Here is a 24,355-nt window from a genome sequence, read left to right as displayed (position 1 = left end):
AGAAATGAAATTGATACCTAATACATTCAATGCAGAAAATAGGAAACAAATGCACATGAATGATATAAAACTTCTCTTTATTAATGCTTCCAACTATTACAGACTCGACTCACCTTGTGCACTCAACTGCATGGTTGCACACACTCAGCTGCAGACTACTAGGCCTCTGCACACTTAGCTGCAGAGCCTTCTCCTACTCTGCAACCTAAAACTAAACTCTACACTTTTGATCTTCCATTATTCTTCTATTCCATCCTTCGATTCTTAGATGTTTGTACTACTTAGAGCCTCGCTCTATTTATACAATCCCATGGTTCATGGACCATGGGTAGATCTCTAAAGCTGACATTACATTACAAAATTGAGGGCGGACTACCCTATGACTCGTTTATGTGCTACATGCTCCGAGCCCACAAAATGCAGAGTCTTTACATTGAAGTTACAATTTGTGACCAAAATCTAGGCTCTAAGCCCCAAAACTTTCCTTGGGGGATCCCGCATGCCCAACAAACCACTAATCCGAATTTAAACAAGAACACAAAAAATACAGATATAACCATAAATACAATTATGTAATAGAAATAACATTATCTTTTATTAATATCAAATAATGAAATATTCTTACAAACAGAATGGAAATGAGACTAGCTCGGGTGATGGTAGCTATCTCTGAACAATACCACTAATCTGAATTTAAACAAGAACACAAAAAATACAGATATAACCATAAATACAATGATGTAATAGAAATAAAATTATCTTTCATTAATATCAAATAATGAAATATTCTTACAAACATAATGAAAATGAGACTAGCTCGGGCGATGGTAGCTATCTTTGAGAAGAGATGTGGCGGCTACATGCCTCTAAATTGAGTTACAATGAGGCTCAAGGGCGCTTCTTATTATTGAACAATAAAAGAAAACCCCAAATAACCAAAACCCTAACCTGAGGATATGTAACACTAAGAGTTTATGGGCCTCTTTGGGGTTAGCTGGGTAGCCAACTTCCCAGTGTCATAACCTGATCATATTATCTTCGTTTGACGTGCATGATACCTTTTTGGGAAGATGTCTTGAGGAATACTACTGAAAATGAAATTTAAAAGAAAACACTTGAAGGAATATTTCCAAAAAAAACATCGTTTAGGGCCTCAAAACGGCTCTGAAAGTTCAGGACCCAAAAAATGGAAAAAATAGTAAACTGTGCTACAATTAAGGAAACTAAAAAATTGAAAGAAACAATGGTGGGGTTCCACGTGGAATAGGTGGGTGGCCACGAATATCCACTTGGATCATCTCTTGAGTCTAAAAAATCATAAAACGATCCTCAGGAGAACCTCTTAGCCATCTTCTACTAAGGTACTCATTTGTCATAAATAGTCTATAACAGTCTGGAAAAGGGTTAAACTTATACTAAGTATGCGTCTTTTCATTTACTTTAACAAGTTTAAAAAGAAAAGTTCTCGACATTTTTCTCATATTTAGGGAGTCAGAAAAGAGTTGAAAGAGGACTCCTCTCGAAGGAATGAGTGATATAAAGGGTAGAAATTGGTTTTAGTCATGATGGAAATTCTCAAAACAAGTAGAGGTCAAGAGACAGGCTAATACGACCACTCATCACAACAGTTCATCAGGAAAGGGTAAAACAACCAAGTGAAAGTGTATGATCAACCAAGTAGATGGTGATGATGGAATGAGAAAACCAAGGCTCATCTGGAAAAAAACATGTTGATAAAAATAGCAACCACAAAGGATAGGATGATAATGGTTTCGTTTTTACACAAGCTTGAAACATGGTAAACTATGCTTGAAATTGGTTTCATCTTTACAGAAGCTTCAAACAGAGGAAAAATATGCTTGAAAAATTTTGCATGCCCCCAGAATAATGACTCAATTCTAGGAATATGTCCCCCAAGCTTAATTTCATTCACCTAAGTAAAGTATTGGTTACTAGGTGGATGGAATGAAGGTTCATTTATGAGATCAAGTGAAAGAATCAATGGGGAATTTACAATATCTAATCAAAGAATCAAATTGGAAGGGATACTTTTCATATTTTAACAAACTTTATACAGGAAAATAAATCTTCTCATGGGAGCTTGTTTCATTTTTTAACATGCTTGACACAAGAAAAGGAATTGCTCTCTAGGGACCTTTTTTCATTTTGTAAGAAGCTTGAAACAAGATAAGGAACTCTACTGCAACACCTTGTTTCATTTATTAATGAGCTTGACACAAGAAAATGAACTCTGCTATAGGAAGCTTGATCATGGCCCATAAGATGCCATGTATTCCAAGAGGTTCTCATCAGATGGAAGAACAAAACTTTGGAAGGTATCAAAGAATCCAATGGAAATATTAGACTTTAATGCCCCCAGGTAATGATGCACTACATCGCCAACTAAATTAGCAGTAGACATGAGCATGGAATAGGTTGCCACATAATTAATATGTGGTGGGGGGGATACCACTTGCATATAAGGACCATTTAGGGAAGTGTTTTTATTGGGAGTCATATTATGACCAATGAATGAAATTTTTCAATGGTCATGATTCTTCTTCATGTGGGAAATACATCATACAAAAGAGTGAAGAGACAAGAGCTCCCATGTCATTAACATAGTCACACCCAAGGAGTAAATTAAAATACAAAGGGCCTTTGACTACCATCACATATTTATAGATAATATTTCCTCCCACAGTAATAGGAAACTGTGGAAGGATCCCTAACGATTAACTGGTTCCTCTGTTAAAAGCCAACAAATTTTGGGTAATGGGCTCAAGCTATGGAGAATCAAAAGCTTTCCAAGTAGTTGAGAACAAAATACTAACATATGTGCCTTTGTTTATGAACATGCTAGGTATAGGCACATTATAAGCCTATACTATAGTCTAGAAGGACACGTAAGGAAGAAGATGATATCCTTCTAGCCGACTCCAGTCAAAGGAAGTGAACATACTACTTGGAGGAGGTGTTGTGGGAACGATAGAAATGCCCCCTTGTGCTATGGGAATACGAGAACTTATACCTTATGCTATGGGAATGAGATGATTTCTCCCTATTCCATGGGAATGGGATGATTATCCCCTTGTTCTGTTTCAATGGGAGGATTCCCCCGTGCTTCATTAGAACATAAAGAAACAAGAAGAAACTGAGAGGTATGCAACTCACTCTCTATGGGAAATGTATGATAAACTAAAGGTGGAATCGATTCAACCACTTTCTTAACCAATGGTTGGTTGGAAATGGACTCATGGGATTCATGTTTAGAGAGAGTGGGATTGACTCGTGATGGATTTTGATCAATCACTTCATTAAGTAGTGGAGGATTGGGGGAAAGCTTTCGGTAATGATTTGGTAGCCGTGGCCGAGAAGTTCTAAGGTTTTCTAACACTTTCGAGGCTTCATACATATAAGGAAAAGGGTGAATATGATGACTCACTTCACATAATCTACAAGGAAGCTTAACTTTACCCTTTATGCCATGCATCTTGCTACCACTAGGTGATGGTTTATCACCAACATGATCTCGAGAGGTTGATGACAAAGGATGATGTGAGGTTGTGGACCACACTTCTAATACCTTAGGAATACCAAGATAATATCTAAGAAGGTTATCACCCTTACATAACATGCAAGCAAATTTAACTTTGTAGAGCTTATTGGAACATTTATACATACTAGTTGCATGGGTAGTTATGGCTGCTTAATTCCTCCCCTACATATTTTTATTCTTCTTATTCTTAGCCTCTTAGTTACTAGAATCAAGAATTTCACCAGGCGAGGAGGAAGAAAGGGATGAAGAAACAACATGTTAAGAAGCCAAAGGGTCAACTTGAGGATCAACTTGAGGTTGATCTTTTTTAGGTGGAGGACTACTTGGTTGAGAAGAAGTTTAGTCATTCGGAACCATAGGGGTCGAAGAAAACCAAACTCGGAAACAATGCTAAATATGAGAAGGGACAAAATTTCCATATAAGTAGCATAATTATTTCCAAAAAATGACTAGGATTTCCATCAGTGGGGTTTCCATGATTGCTAAACTCTGAAAATGTTTCCATTAGTGTCAACCTAATATCTACTAAGGAGTTGATCCATAGGGAGGATGATATTCCACAGTCAATTAAATGATTTTAGAAATTAATGATACAAAATAAAAAAAAATAGGGGTAACTAAGTAAAATATTTTACCAAGTAACTGTAAACTACATATAGAACCCTGTAGAACTAAGGGTTTACGTATGGACATGCAATCTCCCCGAATGTTGTCTTTGGTGTATCACTGTATACAAGGCCGCTGACTCGGTTACCTATGGAGAGGATGTAAACCTATGGTGGAATTCCAAAATATGTTTGATGGTACATGGAAGTGCAATTTGTGTTAGTGTTATCTAATGCATAATCATACCATGAGAGCGTTCCCATGTAATTTTCATGTGTGGAGTTCCATTCGATATACCTGGAGGTATGTGGACAATGATATGATAAACTTACGTACATGGAACGAGATATCACTCTCGGAATTTAACACTGGAAAAAAATGATAGCTCCTACGATTAAAGACGTCAGAACACCTCTCTATCCTAGACCTCTATATGTGTCATTAATTTTCAAATGCTCCTTAGCTTAATTGAGTGAATTTTAGAGTCTACCTTGAATTATGTACTGATTTCAAGGCCCAGAACTCGATGTCACATGACCGCACATATGATGCAACTAATATGACAAAAATAACTCTTTTAATTTTACTTCTAATAATGAAAGGCCTAACTAAGTCGGGTAAGAAAAAATCAATCAACAATACAACAAACAAGCGATGCAACAATCTATCTATTCAACTTTAATATTCCAATCAGAATCAAAGCCCTATATGCAATGGAAATATATTTTTATTTTCTTTTCTTTTAATGTTTCAAATCTAAAGAAACATATAAATGCAACTTGATCGTTGACGAAAAGAAACCACACACACTTTAATTGTAATGTAAAAGTTACTTTTCAAATTCAACAATTAATCTATTCATGCAAACCTGAATTAATAAGAAGAAAGAAAGGAAACAACAAAATCTTATCAAAAATGTGGTGGCACTCATAAGTGATTAACACTCATACACAATTTAGACCCCCCCCCAAGTATTGAGGGGTAATTTGTTTTCAAAAATGAAAGCACAAAAACTAAAAAATTGTTAAGAAACTAAAGAAAACCTTTGAATAATGACCAAAGGCAAATTCACTAAATTTCACACAAAGTCAAGTGTTGTATTGGCTTCAAAGAGATATGAACACACTCAGAGACACAAGGAGGACTAACTAGAACAAAGATAATGAGAGAGAAAGCATGAAAAGGAATTTTTTTACATGAAATAGGGGTCAAAACAAGTGCAAAGAGGCTACCAGTGCTTTGCAATGCAAGTACAGAGAAGGCCATGATGCTCTGCAACGCTCTGTCAGTAAACAAAGGGGTGAATTGATCAAGGAAAAGGGATTTTCCGACAAAAAAAATCCAAATACAGCTCAATGAAAGGTATTCCTAGGGTCAATTCAAACTGAGTGAGGCACTGGAGGTTCTGATCAAGAGGTGTAACAAGTGATAAAGTCGAGGAAGCCACTACAAGAATGAATAGTTCCCTAGCATGGTTGCCAATTTGTTATGCAAAATTCACAACTACAGACAAAATTATCTTCCCTATACCTAGTGTACTGGTCTAGAACAAGAGAAAGAAAAGAATAGAAAGTTTCCCTTAGAGAAATTGAAGAATGAAAAGAGGATTACTTGGGATCTGTCACATGTTCTTATCACGTGTCGACTTTTAAGATCCAATAATAGCTCTGATTTCTATAATTAGAACCTTCACATACAATCAACACGAGCCAAATATCTACAACATCTATCTAGAATTATCCAATTACTTTAGTCAATGGATTAGTAAAGCATTGAAATATATCAATGTAAATGTAACATAACACACATAGGAAAAAAAAATATACTCTTTGTATTAATATGGAAAGGAGAGAGTATACAACGAATAATAGCAGTTGATCTTGTAGACATCTCCCCAAGTTCGCTTATCCTTCCTTGTCACAAAGCACACCTCAATGTCACCCCATTGCATGAAGATAATGAATATTTTAGGTTCAAGGGAGCATCGTGAGGAAATGATCAGTTTCCAAAATAAAACCTTGATGTTGTAGATGGATGTAGATTTATGGGGGAGTGTAGGATTTTAGGAATTCTTATCCATTTAGAAATCTAGACTTAAGATCCACTTAATAGGGAAGGATGAGCTCAATGGATAGGAGGTGAAATATCTAACGTATGATCAGATAGGATTCAAAGTTCTTGTCTAAGGTAAAAGGTTGAAACAACTCCTAGAAGCTTCTAGAAGAGGAAGCTTTAAGATTATTTTTAATTTTTCCAAATTTCTAGAATCAACACACCCCCAACAAGGGACATCCTATTGTTGATTAGCGTTGGTGTAGAACTAAGAAACCTACTGCTAAATGTAAGTCCCTAAAGGGCCAGGATGCACTAGGCCTTAAAATCTTTGAAATGAAGTAGTGAGACCGAGGAATTCATGGATTTGAGAGATTCATGCTTAGGGATTTGTGTAGGGACGACGAAAAGGTGTCCATGGATATTAATTGATCTAATTTGTAGGGCTATTAACCATATGTGGAAAAATGGCCTATAACACATAGGATAGAAGTTTAGTCTGAGAGAAATTCTTTGAGTGAACTGATACAAAATCTCACCAGTTTTTCACATGCACAGTGGTGTGACCATCGATGGGGTCGATATAGTTGGTATCAAAGCCTACTTTGTAAAGGTGGGCATTTGGCAAAAGTTCAAATTAGAGGCTCCAAGTCGAAGCTTGGAGGGATGTTTAGTTGAAGTAAGGGAAGTGACACGATGACCACTACCATGGTAGTAGGTTGTAGAAGTTGCTAGGAAGAAGTCATGTCGAAAGAATATGTAATAGATTTTCAATGGACAATCAAGATGGATAATTTGTGTGAATCTAGGAGGTAGCAGCACTATGAGAAACATGTGCAGGTCTTAGAATTGTGGAACTGCATCAAAGTGAAGATAGTAGGTTTACAAAATGATTCATATGGTTTCCATGATAAGATGAAGATGATTGTTTCATTTTGAGTGCCTTGATACGGAATTTCATAAGGGCCTCAAAGTGCTACCATCCCTTGGCTCGTGACAGTATGCTTTTCAAAAGTCATAGGACAAAAATGCGCCACCTGTTCATTTTTATGTCAATGCAATTAAAATGCATAAAATTTTATATTTATGGAAACGTTTTGCCAATTTGTAGTGGGTTATACTTTTTTATATTACTTATTTTTCATTTTTTTATAACTTCCTTTTAAATGATATACATATATGTTTTTTTTGTTATTTTTTTTTAAATGGTAACTTTTGTAACATGGGTGATGGTAGGTGGTTTTATTATTATTATTATTATTAATTTTTCTTATATGTGATTTATATACTATTGATATATTTACAATATATTTTTAAAATATAAAGTTTTCTAAAATTCATTAAATGATAAATTAATGAATACATATCATTTAATAAATACAATTTAATATATTTTAACATTAGTATTAATGTATACATGTTACTAAATTTACATGGAGATGGGCCAAGTTATTAAAATATTCAAAATCTTCAAACTATCGTAACTTTGGACCCATAAGTCAAAATTAGGTGAAATTATAGTCATCCTAAAGATGTCACAAGAAAGTTGTCAAGGAGAGGAAAACAATGGAACCATCAAAACTCGAAGCCAAAGGATGCCTAAATTACTTAAAATAAAAGAAACCAAATGAATTAAAGAATGAAAATAACAAAATTTACTTGGAAGGTTGCATAATTTTGAAGAAATCAAGGGGAGATGATGCCTCAGCATGTCACTTAGACTACAACTATATTATATTAATATTAATTGATTTGTTGTTTCATATTTTATGGTAAGGTCTTATTGTTAACTAAATTGTTGTTTCATATTTTATGTGGTTGCATTAGTGTTAACTAAATTGTCCTTTCATACTCCATAGAAGTAGAATGTTAAGCCCACCAAATACATGTAACTTGAAACACTGAAACAAATTCACATTTCTAACCCATCCAAATGTTGTAACTTGAAATGCATGAACTGACAAATGCATATAAATAATACTTGAAGTGTGTCTTGCTTTGGAAAATCTTAACAACCCTAACGCAATTATGTAAGAAGACACAAAGAATCAAACCCAAATGCATGTAACTTGAAATGCACGAACTAACAAATGCATGTAAATAATACTTGAAGTATGTCTTCTTTTGAGAAATCTTACCAAACCTAACCCAATTATGTAAGAAGACACAAAGAATGAAACCTACTAGTAACATCCCCTAGACTGTGATTATATTGTATTAACATCTACATAATTCCTATTTCATATTTTAAAATGTTTTATTAGTGTTAACTAAACTATTGCTTCATACTTAAGGAAAGAAAATTGTTAAGTGTGCCAAATGCATATAATTTGAAACAAAAACACAAACAAATGGAGAAATTTAAGGAAACCAAACACATGTAACTTGAAACACACAAACTCACAAAAGCATGAGAAACAAAGCACAAAAAATGAGAACAAAATTATTAAACCTAAAATACATTGAAAATAAATTCTTTGTAAACTAAAAAAAAATGTACTTATGAGTTTTTGTTGAAGACTTTAAGCTCTATATTTTCTTCTTCATGCTTTTCTAGAACTCTACCTCATAACAAGTTTCACAGCTCTACATGTGTTTTATAACATGAATCCAAGATCCCCTATCTAATCTAGGAGATATATTGAACGTTTCATAGGTGTGTTAATACTTATGCTTTTTTATAGCATGAATCTCAAAATATCCCCTCTATAATCGAGGAGATATATTGAATGTTAAATGTGTGTTAATACTGATGCAGATTAGATTTTATCATCAATGTTTTTAAATTCTTACTATATAAGTTTTTTAATTAAATTTCTATATTCACTCCCACACCTCAAGTGAAATATAGTTTAGTGTTTTTTAAGTAAACTTTTGTGCAACTTACTTTTATTTTCAATAAATTTTGTTTTTCTTGAAGCAATAATTTTTATTAAAAATAATAAGTATAGTTTCAACTAAATATGTCATCTTGTAACGATTTCATTTCTAATTCTTAAAACACACAAGATACACATGTTCTACTATTTATTATTACTTTCTAATAAATTTTGTGACATAATTCTTCAAACACTTGCAGTCCACTTGGTTTTTTTATGCACTTTTCATATATATCTATATCTATGCTATATATATATATATATATATAATTTCTAAATTATTCTATTTAGAATAATTGTAACATTTTTAAAAAAATATAATAAAATATAAAAACCCTTGCCAATCTTCCAAAATCAACTCTATTTATTAACAGTGCTGATATCTGTAATCCTTACTATGGCATGGATTAATAATAAAAATAACTTTACTCGTATTCTATTTATTTATTATACTGTAAAGATTGTTCAACAGGATTGACACGATTATCTTTGAAATATAGATTAATAAAATACCCTTTCCATTACCATTAATTTTTTTTGCAAGTATTATCATTATCGTTGTACAGGAGGGCGCTTATAAAAATAATAATGAAACTTATTAAGGTGAGAAAAAGGTCTATATACCAAATGATACAAGGACGAGGCTTATTTCTCAACTTAGCTATTAATGAACAGACAAACTATAAAGAAGAAAAGGTACCTTATATATTAAAATCATTTCTATGAAGAATCGGGAATGCTAGCTATATAAATTGTTTATGATGACATTACGAGTCAGATCAACCTCTCTTTCCATGCATTATTTGTCAAGAAGTTGTTTTCGTGCTTTATCTTTAAAGAAGAAGTTATGATTGATTGTGGTCATTTGTGATGCTTGTGTAAGCTTTCACAAACTCCAAGCATATAAATAATTATTAGGTTTCTTTTTATGGCTTAACTTCAATGAAAATCTTCTATAAAATTACATTTCAGAAGGATGCTCCAATAATTATAATTATTAAAATGATTGATTGATTCATGATTTATGATAAAAACACCAACGATTAAATTGTCCAACATTTTCCAAAGTGTTCGCCTTTCTTTTGACTGACTTTATGTTTGCTAATTGGAACAGTGGTTTCTTTATATATAACATTGTTTCCGAGATTAATATGAGGAATTCAAATTAAATTTACTCTGATGATAACATATGCATCAATAAATCATATTCCAATGATAAGGGGAACATTGGAAGAAGGCTGAGTCCCATTACAGAAAGAAAAATTTGCTGGCGTTGCCATCACATTTTTATTGCTATTCCTTTTTATCCTAGAACGGAGAGTCGTACAAACCAAAGTTTGCTGGCGTTAAATGCTTTTTGACCACCATTTTTATTGTCGATAATTCTGAACGACATTTAAAAAAAACCCAATTCAACACCCAACCGCAAATATCGTCGGAAGCAAAAACACAATTCAAACAATTCTCTTGAAGAAACGAGAACTCTTTGATTTCATCTCTGAGCAATGGGCCAGTGAAGGAATCGACACCAACGATAAACACGAAAGCGTACTGTCCATCTTGAAAATTGATAGCAGATAGCAGTGACATGTCAAAAGAAGTACGTACGATCCATACTGAAAATTAATAAGAAATCAACTACCAAATACATGAGATTGATTAAAAGATTGTGTTTTTTTAAATAAATAAATGTGTTAATAACCTAAAGACTCAAATACATGAGGTTGATTAAAAGACTGTTTTTTTTTTTAAATATAAATAAATATCTTAATAACCTAAGACTCAAAAGCATCATCACCAATGAACTATTTTCCTCGCAAAATTTTGGATGCACAAGATAATGTGATACAATTTCCCAAAACTACATTGTTCTTGAGATGTATCAAGAATGGTTAGTGGATAATCCCAATATTCCAATCTTATTAAAGCTTTGGAAAAATAATGGTGGTTATTTTTATTAGTCCTACAATATGATGTAAAATTGCTTTTAGTAAGTTGAACTTTATTTTAATTAATATAATTCTAAAGATTCAAAGAAGTCAACTATTAGAAGAAATTAATTGAAAATATTGCTTCCTAAAACTAATTAGCTTCCTAAAACTAATTGTAGGAAAAGGTAAAAAAAAGTCCCTCTAATATCACAACAAATGGAGACAAAGGTATAGCCTAGTAAATATAATAACTTCATTTCACTCATGGTTAGTTCTTTTAAAAACACATATCATAAATTAAACAATGACAGATTATGTGTATTTTTGGGTAAAAAAGGTTAGAAAGAAAAATGAGTGTATTAATGGGCATATAGAATAGTAAATGTCCATCATCACTTCTAATTTAGGTTGCACATTTTTGTGCAAAAATATCTATACTAAAGATTATAATTGTTTCTTGATTCTTTCACTTCCATTCCTTTTCATCTTTTTTAAGATTTAAGTTTATTGATTATGATTACTTGAGAGGAAGAGAGAGATTGAGTCTCAACCCAATCCACCTTGATTTTTTTTTTTTTCATGGACATTTTGTAGAGCGAGATCCTCGAAAGTGTATTTTGTTGGGGAATGTGGCTCTCTTATAAGGAGCCCATGAGGTAGGCACTACAAGCTCCATTGGGAGGCATGACCTACTTCATCTTCTAAAATCCTCAAGGCACCATCTAAATGTGTAATGGTCTTCTAGTGTCTACCTTCCCGAATTCGAGTAACATGATGGTTCATAGACAAGCTATCAAGGATGACTTCTAGTTTGTGCAATGTCCTTCTCTTGTGTATCTTTCCAAATTGGAGGAGAATCTTGGTCTATGGACAAATTATCATGGATAACAAAGATGTCTCCGACTTTAGGGACTTCAACCTAATTAAGAGAGAGTTGTATTATTTCAAATGTCTATATTTCTTCATTCTTTTTCATTTAATTCTTCATTCCTCAACTACGATGTTAATTTCATTAGTTTTACATACTCCATCTAGGGATTGGGATCCAAGAATGACGGTGAGAAAATACACTTCTATGGAGGTAAAAATCACACAATTGTTCTCTTTCTTCCATATTTCTACTTTGATATTGATAAGGTGAATTCATGAAAGTCAAATAAATTTTATTTAGCAAAAATATCTCCAAAAACATTGTAATAGGTCTTACTAACCTAAAACACATATTATATTCTTCAAAGCAATTTCTTTCCAACATCTCCTTAAGTCATGTGGTGGAGCAAGCATCATCCTTAATCATTGTAGAAAGGGAATAGTTAAAGCATTTTATTTAATAAAATGTTTATATTGGGTTGATAGGATGTATATATATTAGCTATTTTCTTTATTTTATTTTTGAGATTATTTTTTCATAATTTATTGTTTATAAAATTCTATATACTTTTAAGAAATGTTTATTCCATTCACCACAAATATATTATAGAGATTATTTTTTATAAGTATAATCATTTCATTAATTCATTTATATTTTATAAAAATAAATATCTAAATATTCCAACCTTTCATATCTAATCTATATAAATGAATGTAAATCTTGATTTTTCATCTTTTAAAATATAGATAAATTAGAGGAAAAAATAAGACGTAACATTCCTTAACCTAGAATGCAATATTACTTAGAAAGTCTAATTAAATTTGTACATGTTGATTTATACCATTTAGCATAACCATAATATTTTTAGATATAAATTCAGTTTTTTCATATATATATATATATATTAATTTTTAAAAAGTTATTTCTTCTTCAAAATTAAATTAAAAAATAGATCATATTTATTTTAATAAAAATCATTTATAAATTATGAATGGTAAAATAAATCATGAGATTTTTACAAAATATTCTTCAGTGCAGATCACATGAAACATCATTTGTCGACGCGTTTCGAACCAACCAGTGTGGTTCATAGTTAGGACAAGTTCATTGTCGTGAGGATGAACCACACTGGTTGGTTCAAAACGCGTCGACAAATGATGTTTCATGTGATCGCCAAAGAATCTTTTGTAAACTTGATATGGACCATGGAAGCCTAAACTCTACTAATAAATCATGAGAATTAATAAATTTTAAATTTAACTTTTATAATTTATATCTAATTTTTAATTTCTTTTGGGTAATAATCACATCAAAATTCATTTATAGTGATAAATGAATGTTGATATGATTATTACAAAAAAATTCTTAAAAATTTAAAATTTTTGTTTAACTTTATAACTACTATCATTATTGTACATGAGAGCACTTATTAAGAAGAAAAAGCTTAATTTGCTTTCCTGGTCACAGAGAAATAAAAAAGATCTTAATTCCCTACCAAAAATATACAAGGACAATGCTTATTTTATAAAATGAGTTGTATATGAACTGACGGAAAGTTATTTTATATGATGAACCATTAGGAATATTAGCTAATATCGTTTGTTTCTGATGATATTAGAATAAGAGCCGGATCATCTCTTTCTGTGCTTTATCTTTAGAAGTTGTTATGATTGACTGTGGTGATTTGCCATGCTTTTCTAAGCTTTCACAAACTCCAAGAATAACACTAATCATTATGTGTTTTTTTTCAAACTTCAATGAAGATCTCCCGTGAAAATTACTCTGCAAAGGGTGCAGAATTAGGCTCCGATAATCATATGACTGATTTATGACTTATGTTTAGAGTTATTATGGTGGCATATGTGCCTTAAGGGTTGTTATTATTTATGATTAACATCATTTATTACAAACTATCTTATGGAACCACCAAGGCATTACATTACGTAACATTCTGCAAAGTGTCGGTGTTTCTTTTTACTGATTTTATTTTTGATAATTGTAGCATTGGTTTCCATCTTATATAAGAGTGTTTCCATTATTAAATCAAGATGATGAATTAATTATATCGATAGAATTTGTTAAAGCATTTGATTTTTTTATATGAAAATAATAATATAATATAAATACATGAGGTTATGTCTTGAGATAGGTAGTTTATTTTGGATATACAATATTTTAATTAACAATATCTCAACCATATAGAATCTCTCAATCAATTAGATCACAAACTTTTAACTAATAGGAATAGATTGATGAGCATAAACCAAAGAAAAGTAAAAATTATATTTTCTAAGTCACCCCATTAATGACTAGTTGTCTCTATCAATCACCAAAGTCTACTTGTGCTCCTAGTGATTACAAACATATTTAAAAGATATGTGGACTTCCATATAAAAAAACAACCATCCAACTGAATGCATGGTGCAACATCCAGTGTACTAAGATACCTTCTTACTTATATTTGTACTTATAAATCCTTGTTATACCCTAAATCATTGCTGTCTCTTTTATTGGCTTACCCTAAACCATTTCCAAGATTTTGTCAACTAACCTTAAACCATACTTATAAAAATATTTATCTACTTCAATCTCACAATTTACCACAAACCTGCATTATAAAATAATTTCCTACTTACCACAAATCTTCACTCTTACTTTGAAAATCTAAAAGCATTAATATGAATTCAATCTATTCCAATGACAAGAGAAACATCGTAAAAATACCGCAAATCTTCACTATTACTTTGAAAATCTAAAAGCATTAATATGAATTCAATCTATTCCAATGACAAGAGAAGCATCGTAGAAAGCAACGTTCGCATTAAAGAAATCAATGTTTGATAGCATTTCCACGAGGAGGGTCGTGTAGTTTAGCAATGTTGTCGACTGCTTTTTACCACATATTTAGCGGTTGTAGGGACTGAACAACATACATTTAATCTTGTCAACCACAACCGCAAATGTCCTAAGTCAGAACACAATTAAAACGATGGTTTCCAAGAAAAGATAGATGGAGCCAGCCAGCCATGAAGGAAACCGCATATCACAAGTTTAACGTACTATCCATCCTGAAACATATATCAAAGGGACGAAATAACACGGCAACTAACAATTCGAATATAACACAGCAACCAACAGTTCGACAGCCTTCCATTTTTTCCTACCATTACATCCTTGGAAACCAACTTATAATGGCATGCCATGATATATTTATGCAAGCTAATTCCACAACAGCCTTATATTTTATGATTAAATCTCACTTAACAATTAACGATGTTGATATTGATACAGTGATATATGTGGTGAGGTGGCTGAGTTTTTTGGGGTGATGTTGATATTGATACAGTGATATATGTGATATATGTGGTGATGTGGCTGAGTTTTTTTGGGTGAAACTCAAGAGGTTAGGGTTTAAATCATATTGAGTATATTGTTTTGCTATAGTGTATGGTTCAAGGAGTAGAGTCCCCACTAGCTGGAGTTTAGGCTCTTCCCAAAATCATAAGATATTAGTATATTTGCTTGCAAGTTGTTGAATATATTCTTGGTGGTATATTGGAAATTACAAAAATTGATTTGGGTTTTTCTTAAATTAGGTCCGGCAATTACTGATTCACCACATTGTTAAAAAAAACAATTAACCATATTAACTTTAAAGTACTCCTACCCTGCAAAAGAGAGATGTCATGACTGACATCATTGCACATACTAGTAATATCTCTAATTTAGTCAAATGATAATGATTATGAGTAGAAAAGAAATTATCAAGTAATGATAATAGTGTTTTTTATTATTATTTATAAAATTTATAGAAGGGTTAATTATAACTAGGAATAATATAACTGAAGTAAATTAACATTCCTGTAGATATTATCAAACTTTAAATCGTTTTATTATTATTTTTTTTATATATAATCTTTTTATATATCAACAAATTAGTCTTTTTATTTTCAAATGGAAAAAGTGTTTATATATAAATTCATTATTTATCATGTTTTAGAAGGACATTTTATTATTAATAAAAAGTCTCTAACAACATCTTCCCTTTCTAAGTTGTTAAGGATAGCTAAATCTGATTGCTATCTCAAGATTCTAAAAAGATAAAGGTTTCTTTTATGAGTTACTTAAACATAAACTAAGTAACTATGCATCTTTTGTTTGTTGATAAAATAAGTTGTACAACAAATTTTATTTTGATTGATCGAACACTACTCCTAGTGCTTTGAACAAAAACATGGTTTAGATATGGAAAAGAAGGTTCCAATCAAGACTTTATAGGATAGGTGATAAGGTAGTTTTTTCTTTTATGCTTTTAAAAGATTTTTTATATTATTGAATCCAATATAAATCTATGTTAGCCAATAAAGAGAGTAGGAACAAGGCAATTTTTTTGAAATCCTTTATAAATGTATTATAGTAACTTACATGAGAAAAGACACTTTTGACAATCTTTTAGTTTTTGAATAGTATGTATACATTTGATAATGTTCACCCTATTTTGGTCTACAAATGTTGTCTTAGAGAAAATTCTCCATTAATAATTTTTCGTGCCGAAGGGATATTTTCATACGTTTGGATAATATTTCTAAAAGTAGTTATAACCTTAAGAAAGGAGTTCTCATAGGGTGTCAAATCATCCATATAGGTCTCCACTATGTTATGGATCACATCTAAAAGTATGTGTATAGCTCTTTGGAATGTGGCACTAGCATTACATATATTACACGGAAGTAGTTTTATCTACTAGGTCCATCCAAGAATGACAAGTACGCTTTTCCTACTAGGACATCTAGAAATTGTTCAATTAATGGAAAAGTAAAATTATCTTTCCTACTGGCTTTATTAAGTTCCATGTATTCCACACATATTCTCCACTTTGAATTTTTCTATAGGGAAGTGAACAAGGCCAAAATCATGTACATGAATCAAGGATCTAATAGTCTATGAAATTCTTCTTTAATAATGCCCTTCAATGGAAGGCTCGTCCTTCTTTGATGTTTCCTTATGGGCGTGCAATCCTCTTTCACGTCTATGTGGTTAGTGAAAATGGAGGGACCATGCCTTTCGTCTCCCTATAGTCTCATGCAAGGGATACAACATTGTTTTTCCAATTCAACCGATAATTTCTACCCTTGGTCAACAATGAGATTAGTGATAATTTGTAGAGTTTTATAGTTGCATATTTCTATGCTTTGATAATCTAATTATCATCTTCACCTATGAAAGGTTTCATCCACAAATTTCCTTATCGATCAACATAAAGGCAGGCCATTGTTCATCATTTAATCAATCTGTATACCTTTTAAGGATTTATAAATTTTTCAAATGAGGTAGATAAGGGTGTCAATGAGTTAATCTTAATCTTATGTAATGTTCTAAATACAAATTTCACTTAATATTGCTCAGAAAAATGAATAAACAACTTGCATAAATTAAACCACAAGATTAACCCCAAAAATAAGAAATAGAATCTACAGCTAAATAATAGAGAAGATAATGCAGAAGAATTAAGCCTTATTTTATTAATATGCAATGGATATCACATGCTAGTATAATAATATGGAAATGGTTGAACTGATGTCTTCTCAAGAAATCTACAATAATACTAAATCAACCTCTAAAGTTTAACTGAATTGCAACTACTAATCTCTCCTAGGAATTTTGGACGAATTCACCAAGGGGAGAGATGGGTACTAGCCCACTCCCACTAAATAACCTGGGGCTTCCATGTTGGGACCACTGCTGAAGCTGGGAACTCCTGGTTCTCCAAACCTCTCCACAAGAAAGAAAACTCAACTCCAGGATATCCCAAATGATCTCCTCCTCCTTTCAAAGACTCCATAGATAGATCTCCAGACCTCTAGAAGAATCTTATTTGATTATTTTATTGTTATTCTAAAATCTCCTCTCTTGAATTTATCTTGAGTGACATTTAATTTATTTTATTTCACTTAAGTCACTTTTGCCCTTTTTTCGCCACTTAATTAGCTTTCCCTTTTCAATTAAATAACTAATTAAAGTCATTTGTAATCTCGAAAAGTAGTATATCACCCATCATACTCTCTCTTGCCACTAGAAGTCACTTCTGACCATCCCATATTGTACACCTTCTTGTACCAGTTCCAACGAGCTATTACATTGAGGCATTCGATCAAATGATCCTCCCTAAATTCCACCTTAACCATAATTAATTTTATCATGCCCAATAGTAACCTCATTTTTTGAATGTTTTCAGAATGCAATGGAACAAAATGAAAGGTGTGTGGAATATCGGGTAGATCCCATAAAACTCCCAAAAAACCCTTCTTGACCCCTCAGGACATCATACTGGTCGTGTGGCTTAGCCATCACATACCCTAGAACCCATCTTAGCTATACTATAGAGGACAATAAAAATGGGCACATGATAAATCCTCTTGCCCTAAGATTATTCGCCCTCAAGCAATCTATATCTATCAATTGTAGATGCATATGAAAACTAATACCGAGATCCATTATGAACAACTATGTTATTCCATGCCTCCATGCTAACAAAACATGAATGGATCACTCAATAGGTAGATCCAAAACACATCTCTAACTCAACCTACCATCAATGGATCAACCTGGATCCCAAAGACACCATGGCCAATTGTCATCACCAATACCCCATGGCTCTAGCTCTGCTTTGTCTCTCGCCGTAGATGTCACTCTGCCAACAGAATACCATTCATAACCTCTCTCCAATCCAACCCTTGGCATAAACCAAGGCCAATCCCACTATGCTAATGTTGGGCTAGTGCTAATTTAACTATTGATCCACATCTGATTGCCCACTAAAACATGTAGTGGTCCTCACATCTAAGGGCTCTTGTTGTACCATGCATGTTGATGAGCACCAGTATGCCATCAAGGATGTTGCAACACCTAGACTACCATCTTTACTTATCAACCCGGGGCTCGTACAAACATGGAAGTGATAGTGCTGTATGCACAAGTAAAAGTGATGGTTCTACCCATTGTCACTGTGCAGCTGGCGAGAGACCACAGGGGTTCCAAGCCGAAATTCTATGGAGTCAAAAGAAGCTTGACTCTTTGATGGAAGAAAGGTAAATCTACTCTAAGACAGTTACTCTACTGCATTAATGGAGAAGGTCAACATGTAGTGCTGAATCACACCATTCCCTAATTAACAATTTAAGAAGCTATGCTAGGTAGAAATGCTAACTCAACATGAAACAAATGCTACTATCTAAGTTTTAGAAGTAAGAAGCATCAAACAACACTAATTTGCAAGTAAAGAGACTGAGTGAATCTGCTTTTGCTTTTTTTTTTGTCTTTTTATGAAAAATCAAGTATGCAACTAATTGTTTTTGCGGATGTGGCAGGTGAATTAAGGATGTTTGAGGATGGATGGAAGTGTTATGAAATGGTTGGATGGTGTGGAGGACCCCTTGGAGGCTTTTGGTGAATTCCTATAGGTTTCCCATCAATTCAACCTCAAAATAGGCCGTTTCAGGAAAACCTACAGGATGTATTAGAAACCTACAAGATACAGCCGAGAGCTAAATGTGAGGTGTTGGAGGTGATGGGAGGCTTAGGAAAGGTGTGTGATGGGTGGAATGGAGTGGGAGAAGGTCTAGGATCACTTAGGAGTCAATATCCAAGATAATAGATGGCTAGATTCACTCAATGTGCTTGGGAGAATTTCTATGAAAAATGATGAAAAACTAGTGAAGGTGATGGTGAAAACAAGGGATGGCTAAGGTGGATGAAGTGGAAGGTGGCTACTGGCTATGAAGTCTTAGTCTCCTCCTGAAGCACATGCTCTGCATAAAATATTTGTGTCTTCCAAAAAGCTATGAAACAAGATACATTTGCATAAACTAGAAAAGCATAATTAATGAATCAACTGCCTATACTATGCATGAAGAAAGTTGCTAAAAGGAATGAAAGCATGAGTGAGATCTACTGCAGAAATGGAGATGAAAAATATGACAATGAAATCTACCTTGCAAAACTAACGAAATACTAAATTAAATATAGCAAACTCCAAAGCTCATAAAAGAACTAGAAATCTGTGTTTTTGGGGCTGCTTAAGGGTCCCTTCCTCAAGTCATGGTCCCATAGGGAGGAAGTGAGGACGAGACACCTGCTATCAATCTTGTCATGATCCTTTTTCTCCTTGCTAACCTGCTACTTGAAATAAGGCACAAATGGAAGCAAACTATTAAACAACCAGTCTAATCTACACTACTTGCAATGGAAATGCATTCAAAAAGCAAATTAACAATGAAGTGATGAATCTACACTAAGCATACATCTACAATAAAGAGGAGCCTTGGGTGCTAGGGTTGGGCCCTAACCCAAGAGCTTCAACCCTCTAAGTTAACTTAGGGCTGACTCAAAACAAAACTCATTCTTATTACCAAAACAACAAATTACATCAAGAGAACTTTCACAAGTATTGCAACTCGAAAATAGGTTAGAGTTTTACAGTAAAAATCTAAATCCTACAGAGGCCCTAGACCTCTCTGCTTATACATCTAAAATCCCCAACGACTTCCTTAAAATTATGGAGGCTCAGAATCCAAACTTGAGATAAACTGGTGGTTTGTCTCTCACTTGCTCGGCTGCCTTCTAGTCCTCATGATTTGGTTGTTTGCACTCTGAGTTGATGTGATGAATGGAGGAATATTCAAATGGAGTACTAGTAAATGAGAAGGATTTACCTCCTACAATCCCTCTCCCTTGTCCATTTTAGTTTTGGCCTTTGTCTTTGCGATTTTCCCCTTTAGTCGTACATTCAATGCATATTAGCCCACAAAGCATAATATCGAACTCTAACTCACCTCATAAACAAAATATAATAGAGAACACGTAATAGTTTATGAGAAAAGTTGGTTTGACTAAGCTAGGAGGTGAATTAAGGACCATATTATTACCTGATAATGAGCCTCATTATCAGCCCCCTACTGAAAGTGTTGCTCATCCTCTAAGCAACTTAATCAATATCCATATCCTTCATGGCTCTAGTGGCCTCTCTGACATCCCATGCTTCTGTTTTGGTCTCCTCTTCTTGTTTATAGAAGTCTGCTTTCTTTTCTACGTCCTCCCACTACCTCTTCTCTTTTTTTTCCTTCCTCCCTTCTAACATCCCTAAGAGTAGTGGTGGGCTAAGTTTTAGGCCAACTCAATGGACCTTCGACCTTTGCATAGATTTCTTATACATAGGTGTCATGTTTAGTGCCTCTCTCAACCTTTGAGGAAAGTGATACTCTCTTATCCTTAAGAAGTATGGTAGTTTGTTCCATCTCCTCATGCAAGCATGCATGCTATCATCTCCTAGCAACCTAAACATGTCCTCAAAATGTGAAATTTATTGCTCTTGGGCAACAAGATATCTAGGTGGCAACTAAGGATCATTTGCAATCAAATTATGGGTACTGAGGAGGGCCATGGGATTTGATTGTTCAGCTCTGATTATAAGAGGTTCAGTTTGCTCTCTTGCCAATATCCTTTTCATCTCTGTAGTTGTTGACTCCTCATGGTTCATACATGATGCCAAAGCCATTAATTGTCAATGTCCTAGCTTGGCATTAGGGTCCCATACATTCATGTTTGTGACACGAGGGCTTCATTGGGGGAGTAATATTATACCACGTGGGTTCATATTGGGGGATATATATTGAGGAAAAAATGACATAATATATTGGGGGATATATAAGGGGTTAAGGGTTTTTATATTGTAAAATATAAAAAATGGATCTCAAAGTTAATGATAGAATATAAAGGGGTGTAAAAAATGTTAATGAAAAAATGGATACCTACAATATCTAGTGAAAGTAGGGGTTTTTAAAATTGGGAAGCTATATTGGGTTTAAATTGGTAGGGGGTTAAATAATGTGATTTTTAGACGGATTTTCCAATATGTAGTCAAATTAAGGGTATTGTTTAATATGCCATGAACGCATGTGATATGTCATAGGTTCACTGGGCAAATCCCTTTTGGTCTGTGAGGGCAATGCTGTGCAAATAAAATTCAGTTAGTTTGGCCCTATATTCTAATGTACTTTGATCACAAAGACCAATAAACTGATTGTAGTCCCGAAATGGCATGGTGCCTCTTTGTGCTAGGGTATTAATCTAAAATTGGAGCCACTATTCTTTGATGTATAGAGCATAGGATTTAGCTAGAATACTACACTAGATTTCTTCCAAAGAGAGACTAGCTATACATGCCAATTGATTCTCTCTTTCCTGCAATTGTCCCGTCAACCATGCATTTTCTGTCTCTAGTTGATTTCTCATCATGGCCTCTTTGTTTCTCAAGCCACTTAGCTCTCTTCCCATCTCTTTAAGTTTCTCTTCCATGTGCCCAATGTCTTCCACCCCCTTTTATTTGGTGATTTGCATCCATCGGTGAGTTCTGGTCCTCTCCTTCTCAAGCTCTAAGAACAGTGGGATGGAAAAATTTTTAGCTATGACCCTGCCTCCTTCAATAAATCAGTAACAGGAGTCCAGGTTAGGTTGGGGGCTGGTTTCTTTTGTCTATAGGTCCTATTATTTAGTTTCTTGCTACTCCCCTACCTTCCTTTCCCATTTCTGTAACTCTTGTAGGTTCAACAGAGTATCATGTAGGAGCATTTTTGCTTCCTATAGATTTTGCTATGTATCTTGTAGGATTGCCTTTCCCTTGGAGGAAGTTGATCTAGTAGTAGGCCTTCTCACATAGGTGATAGGGGACTTAGGGGAGGGCATTTTATCCTTTTGTGTAGGGGAGTCTTCAATCACAAAAGGAATTTTGGTTGTTGCTTAGGGTTTCCCCTGTTTTATTCTTGTGCCCTTTCTTGTCCTGAAATATAATGGGGTCTGCCTTTGTATTTTTCCTTTTTGCTTGATTGGGGTGCTAATAGTGGTGAGGTCAGCTACTTCCTTTGTCGCAGTGGCTTCTAAAGACACCCTAGGTCACTCCTTCTTATTTTCTATCCCCTCTTTTCCATTTCCTTCTTCCTCTATGTCCTTCCTGTCTTCTTCTTCTTGTATATCTTCATCATCTCTATCAATTTCCTCCTTAAAATCCTCCTCTCTTTCTTCATCATCCTCCTTCTCTTCTCCCTCTTCTTGTTCATCTTCATCATGTTCTTCTTTGTCATCTCCTTCTTCATCCATCTCATCCTCATCTCCTTCTGTATCTTCCTCTTCCTTCTTTACTTCCTCTTTGGTGATAGTAGGACTAACATCATATGTGAGAGCTTTGATGTTAACCTCTGCTGGCATGTCTTTGAAAACTGACCATGTTATAGGAGTTCTAAGGTTCCGGAGGGAATCTTCTATAAGGATCCTAATTAACCCATGGTGAGCTAACTGTTTGGAATTTCCCTCCTTCACTTTGATGCTTGAGTCTATGAGTGATTGAAGCACAAAGTGTGGTATGTTGAGCCTTTGGTGAGGGGGTGTTTCTGCTCCAAATCTCAATTCATCAGGGATCTTGAGATGATAGCCATAGACCACACTATACATACCGTCACATGAAATGTATTTTATTAGTTGATAGCTTACCTCATTCAATGGATATGGAAGACTTTCCCTCCTTACTCAAATTTTGTCCTAAGTGGGTTCCTCACCTTCTAAAAGGAATTTCCTTTTAGTGACCTGTCTATCTGCTTTGTCTTCTTTCCTCCATGGTATTCGTAAGGGTAGTTTGGTGACTCTGCGAATAAGCTCAAGGGTGAGTTTTATAGAGAGGCCCCTTATTACATTAGTGGCATGGATTTTGGTGATTGGAGTGAGGGAGAGAGAAAATTCTTGAGCCACCTCATCATCATACCCTCTGAATTTTTTGAAAAACCCCATCCAATTATGTCTTGTGAAGATTTCAAGAACTTGTGGGTGTTGTTGGATTATTACAGTGTTGATGGGCTCCCTATTATTGAACCCTCCTGTCATCTTGTTGGTGAATTTTGAGGAGATGAGAGGGTTGAGACAATTACAAATTGATAACCAAAATAGAGATGAAGGTGTATGTAATATCCTTACACAGTTGCTAAATTCACTGAAACTGAAAGGATTTTTGGTTCAATTACTTGTAAAGATGGATGTAATTACAGATCCTACCTCTTTATATTGTTTGTAGTGGCCAACTCCTGTGTTATCCCTTTTGAACTCTTCTCTGCCAACCTTGTAGATAGCCTCTGCGTATCCTGTAGGAATTCTTGTGCATGATCCTGTAGGAATTCCTGTGTAATCCTATAGGAATTCATATGCAGTAAAATGATGGAGTTTTGCTTTGGGTGGGTTTCCTGGGTATGATAACAACCTGAGAGAGTGAGTTTCAAGGAAGTGAAATGCATGAATGCATGCAAACAATGTTTTATTTCCTCTTATGGTGATTCGGGGTGAGGTGGTGTGCTGGCAGCAAAGGTACATTTCCAGTTTTGGAAAACTGGTCCCCACTACCACCCATCATTCCCCAGTC

Source organism: Pinus tabuliformis, chromosome 6 (genome assembly GCF_031772625.1).
Source record: "Pinus tabuliformis cultivar Carrire ecotype Pingquan chromosome 6, CPIR1, whole genome shotgun sequence".
Classification (NCBI taxonomy): Eukaryota; Viridiplantae; Streptophyta; class Pinopsida; order Pinales; family Pinaceae; genus Pinus; species Pinus tabuliformis.
Note: the sequence above shows the minus strand (reverse complement) of the source record.